Genomic DNA, 5,358 nt, shown 5'->3' with positions numbered 1-5,358 from the left:
TGAAGCAGCCGGTGCCCAAGCAGATTGAGCGCTACTCTCGCTTCTCCCCGTCGCCGCTCTCCATCAAGCAGTTCCTGGACTTCGGTAAGTGCGGGGTCTCGAGCTCCCAGGGTCGCCACGGTCCGGGCGCGGGGCCACTGTCTTCCGGGCCCTATGTCGCCGCAGGTCTTCGCAGTCTAATAAGTCGTGGGAACCGCGGGCGGGCTCCGGGATGCCCGGGGGCTCTCCCAGGGGCTCGGATTTCGGGGCGCGCAGGGACAAGGCCTGGTACACCGGTCGGGGGCCTACCAGTAGACACAGAACCTCGTCCCGGGCGGAACTCCCTCCCCCCAAACCTGCATGTTTAGCTTCAGATCTACTTGACACAGATCTCCCTGCCCTTAAAACTTCCCAGCGGAATGTGGGTGGCTTTTTAAGTTTTTATTTAAGATTTATTTTTATTTTAATTATTTTGGTTGGGTAAGAGCTGTTTAGAAACACCTTGAGGTCGTATAAATTATGCAATGACATTTTGTTCCTTTCCTGCTGTAAGACAGTGTTCGCGCGTGGCTGGAGCAGCAGGATTCGAACTGTTGTCTTCTTAGTGTCCTGTTAAACAGAGGCCTGGGCTGCACACGCCTTAGATGCTGGGGAAGAGGGGACGGTTGGGCGCCTATTGTCCGAGCAGGGTCCGATACAACCCAGGCACCTTTGGTTGCGCCTCAACTTTTGTGTGCTACCCTTCTCCCTGTCGGTTGGGCTGGTGGGCAGTTTTCAGGGGTTGCGGTCGGTTGGGCTGGTGGGCAGTTTTCAGGTGGGAGCCCAGAGGACCCGGTCCCCACCCTGCCTGAGGCCTAGCTGAGGTGGGAATAGATTCCACCACCTTATGCTAATTGGATCGTGTTTCCCCGGAGTGGTGCCCTTTCAGCCGCTGAGCAAATACTCCTAATTGCTGAATGCGAGGGGGCTGGTTGTGAAACACCTGAAAGTAAACCCAAAGTACTAACTCAGGTATCAGAATGGAACTCGGCAGCCTGGAAGGAAAATAAAATGGAGCAGCAAAGATGTTCTAAGCTCCCAAGGGAAAAGAACCCATTATTCACATTTGTTCATTTCATAAATTTTATGTAAACGTCAAGGGATGATGTCAGGTGGACATAAAAACTAAAGTGTGGAGTAGGTAGAATACTCTGGGAAGACCCAATGTACAAAATGGGATGTCCATGCTCAAGTTGGAATAGGAAGAGAGGAATAGGGTAAAGTTGCAATAATAATTCAGTTTTAAGAAACCAATTTGCCAGAGAATGATGAGGAAAATTGAAATTCATTGAGGTGTTGACTGTTGGATCTTAAACTTCACTCCCCAAAGCTTTCCAGTAGTTTTACTCTACCATATCTGGCCACTTGTGAGAATTTTAGAGGTTTGAGACAACTTCTGACTTCAGAGTTTAGAAAGAAAATGTCACTATTGCTAGAAACAGCATGTTTGCCATCTTTTAATTTATGGTTTAGAGAAGATTCTGAAGGTGTCAGCCTCTTATTAGGGTAAACTGAACCAGGCTAATCCACAATAAAGAACAAAAGAAACCTCAAAACTCCCAGTTCCTCCTTCCCCCCTCAAAGTTGAAGCGATAGCTCTAATAGCTTGGTGAAATTTCACTTGATTTATTTCTATAGCAGCTAGTATCTACCCATGTTAATAGGTGTCTTGGCAAGGATGGTATTTGAGAAGAAAAACCACAGTAGGGGGTAGTGCTATTGTGGAAAACCTATGGGACCAGTATCTGGAAATAAATGTTCTAATTCTTGCTCTGCCACTGGCTCAAGAGTGTGGCCTTGACTAAGTGACTGAGCCTCACTGGGGTTCATTTTCCTCGTGAATAAAATGTGTGGATTATACCAGGTAATCTCTAAAACACAGCTCCAAAACACTGTGGTTGTAATTTCAAAGGAAAAGTGATGAGCTGTTGAAAAGAAAATTACCTAATCTTTTGATGGACATTTCACATAAAGGCCTCTGACCTGTCTTGGGAGGGGTGGAGGGATACACTAATCTAGGATACTGGAAGAAGCCTAGTAATTGAAGTCTTTTCCTTATAAGGAATTTTACAGAAGAGCTATACAGAATTGTACAGTAGTGGAATTTCTTAGAAACTAAAGCTTGTTTGTAATACCCAGAGATGAATTGGGTGGCAGACAGCCTACCTTTGATGATAACAACTAGAAGAGCGTTGCCATAGAAAGACCATCTCAAAGAATACCTTCTTAGTTCTTTTAGCTCCTGAAAGAAGCTAGAAAGGTCATAAAGCTAGTTCCATTTTGGCAAGTGATATGGGAGCTTTAGAGTTTAGAATGGGTGTGGGGGTATTTTTAAGGTGAGGAGGGAGAAATAGAGGCTTTCTGCCTGTGTATGATTACAGAAGACTGCGGGAGGGAGGGCACCTCAAATGCTTCAAAAACTAGGAGGGGAGGGGCAAATGAGTCAGTCAGGTAGGGGCAAACTCCCAGGTGTATGCTGGCTCCAGAGGGGCAGCTGATTGGCGCCAGTTCAATATATAGAAGAAGGAAGAGGATTTCAGAGAGGAAGGAAGAGGGAGAGAGAGATAGAAACATCAATGATGAGAAACATCAATGATGAGAGAGAATCATGTATCGGCTGCCTGCACACTCGGGGAAGGATAGGGAGAGAGAGAGAAACATGACTGATGAGAGAGAATCATGTATCGGCTGCCTCCTGCACACTCCCACTGGGGACCCAGCCCGCAACTTGGGCATGTGCCCTGACCAGGAATCGAACCATGACCTCCTGGGTCATAGGTCGATGCTCAACCACTGAGTCATGCCGTTCGGGCAGTTCAATGTATTTTTTTAAAAACTTACGGCTCCAATGAAATAGACGCATGGGCCATGTTGACCCACACGCTGCCACTTTGTGAACTTTATGACTTTCTCCCTGGCTACTTTACAGACAGTACATAAATGTTTGACTAGAGTAACTGGACAGGGGCCAGAGAAAGGACATACACAGAATGTTATGCTTCAGTATTTGTTAGATATCCACTGAGCCAAACCGGTTTCGGCAACAAGTACATTCTTGCTTCAATGGCCACTGGAACAGCTTTATTATACCAATTCCTTGTTTAAGAGTGAAGACTAGAACTGGTTGTTACTTCAGAAGCAGAGCTTCTTTATTTCTTCATTAAATTTATTGGGGTGACATTGGTTGAAACCTATATGATCTTATTAAGCAGTGCTTTTATTTTAAAGGGGTATTTATCAGCCTCAGCACTCTTGACATTTTGGGACAGGTCACTGTTCTGGGGGTGATGTCCTGCGCATTTACTAAAGCAGCATCCCTGGCCTCTACCCACTTGATGCCAGGAACAACCCCAACCCCCGAGGTGTGACAACCAGACAGGTCTCCTGAGAGTGTCATGTCCCCTGGGGGAGCAATATCATCCTCTGTTGAGGACCACCACTGTGAAGTATTTAGATCAGTGGTCTGCATACCTGGGTCCCATCACCTCAACTTCTAATATAAATGGTCTGGGGTAGGGTGCAGGGTATTGGCATTTTTAGAAGATCCCCGGGTTCTAAAGCATAACCAGAGTTGAAAACCACTAATTAGATGATCTGGATCTACAGTGCTGTCTCCCTATCATCTGTGTGCCTTTTTTCCTCTATGCCCTTTTTTTTCTTTATTTTTTGAAATAGAGAGGAAGGGAGAGGGAGAGAGAGAGAGAAACCTCAATGATGAGAGAGAATCACTGATGGGCTGCCTCCTGCAGGCCCCACACTGGGGCTCAAGCCCACAACCTGGGCATATACCCTGACCAGGAATCAAACCATGACCTCCTAGTTCATAGGTTGACACCAACCATTGAGCCACACTAGCTGGGCTCTTTGCCCTTTACAATGACAAAGTTTCTTGAACTCAACCTTTACTTGAAATATGTCCTTCCACTCTGCAAAGTGTAGGAAGAATAGCAAGTGGTCTAAATGGGATCAAGAGTTTATAATGGCAATAGTGCCTTCTAAAGGATGGGATTTTAAAAAATGACATTTTCTTTGTGGTCTGAGATTATAGTCACATGGTTCCAAATTCAAAAGGTGCAAAAGGACATAGAGAAGTCAGTTTTCCACTTTTGGCCGCTAGCCTCCCTGTTTGTGCGCCAACAGCAGCTTATACTTTTTTCTGTAACTTGCTTTTTAAACTGAATACCGTAGAGAGCTTTCCATAGCTGTATCAGCAGATCTTTCTTCTTTTTTATGGCTTTGGAGAATTTATTTATATGAGTGTGCTGTATAATTCACTAGTCAACTCCCTGTCGATGGCTAGTAGGTTGTTTTGAATCTTTGCTATGACAACCAGTGCTATATGAATTATGGTCAGCATTTCGTGCATGGATGAGTGTGTATATATAGGACACATTCCTAAACATGGGATTACTACATCAAAGGGCCTGTGCAACTTGAAATTTTGATAAACATTGTCAACCTGCCTTCCTTAGAAGTTGTCTGTTTTATCTTCACTAGAAGTTTGAGAGGTCCTGTTTTCCTACACATTCACCACCTTGTCAAACTTTGGGTAAGTGGAAAATGGTGTCTAGATAGCATTTTAGCTTAGCTTTTTATTATGGAGAATCTTAAACACATGCAGAAGTAGAGAGAGAATCGTATGAAGCATTCCTGGGTTCATTATATTGCTATCCAGGTGCTGTTTTTCTATCGATGTTGTGTGTATGAGCAATCTGTTAGATTTTCTTATCAATGTCATGCTAGTTTCAGAAAAAAATAATTTTTTTCTATATTCAGACCAATTTATCTTTCTAATGATCTGTTCTTTAAAGATTTGTTAGAATCCCCCCTGAAACCTTTTAAACCTAGTTGTTTTGGGGTCTATTGTTTTTTGACAACTTTTGGGATTGTATCTGTATAGATTTTTTTTTTCTTCTAGAGTCTATTTTGATCATTTTGATGTATTTCTCTAGAAAATTATCCTGGTCATTGGGATGCAAAGTCAGTTTTCATTGCTGAGATAGTAGTCTCATATTAGTCTTAATTTTCTCTCTGGCTCTTTCCCCTTTATTTTATATTTGTTCTCTCCTCTCCTTTCTAGATTAGATTAGATGGTGGCTTATGTGATTGGATTCATTGATTAGTCTTATGACGTTTGTTTCTAGTTCATTAATGTCTACTGTGACTTTCCCTTCTGCTCTGTTGTTTAGCTACAGTTTTATGGCCCTAATTTTCTTTATACTTAGTTCTGTGGCATTGTGAACGGAGAATGTTATCTGAATCATTATTTAATTTATTGACATTTATTTTGTAGCCCAATATTTGGTTATTTCTTGTGAATGTTCTTTTTTATCTTTTTTT

At 43.2% G+C, this 5,358-nt stretch overlaps 1 protein-coding gene across 2 annotated transcripts in view; it reads left to right on the top strand.

Moving 5' to 3' along the window:
• The first annotated feature begins 6 nt into the window (after positions 1-6).
• PDK3 (pyruvate dehydrogenase kinase 3) overlaps positions 7-5,358 on the top strand; it is a 68,139-nt gene continuing 62,787 nt past the window's right edge. For both annotated transcript variants that reach the window (XM_006770003.2, XM_015567987.1), the window contains exon 1: positions 7-84. The gene's annotated coding sequence lies outside the window, so the exon portion shown is untranslated. The remainder of the gene's footprint in view (positions 85-5,358) is intronic.

This window comes from Myotis davidii, unplaced genomic scaffold (assembly GCF_000327345.1).
Source record: "Myotis davidii unplaced genomic scaffold, ASM32734v1 scaffold1124, whole genome shotgun sequence".
Classification (NCBI taxonomy): Eukaryota; Metazoa; Chordata; class Mammalia; order Chiroptera; family Vespertilionidae; genus Myotis; species Myotis davidii.
This window is presented reverse-complemented; position numbering and strand designations above follow the sequence as displayed.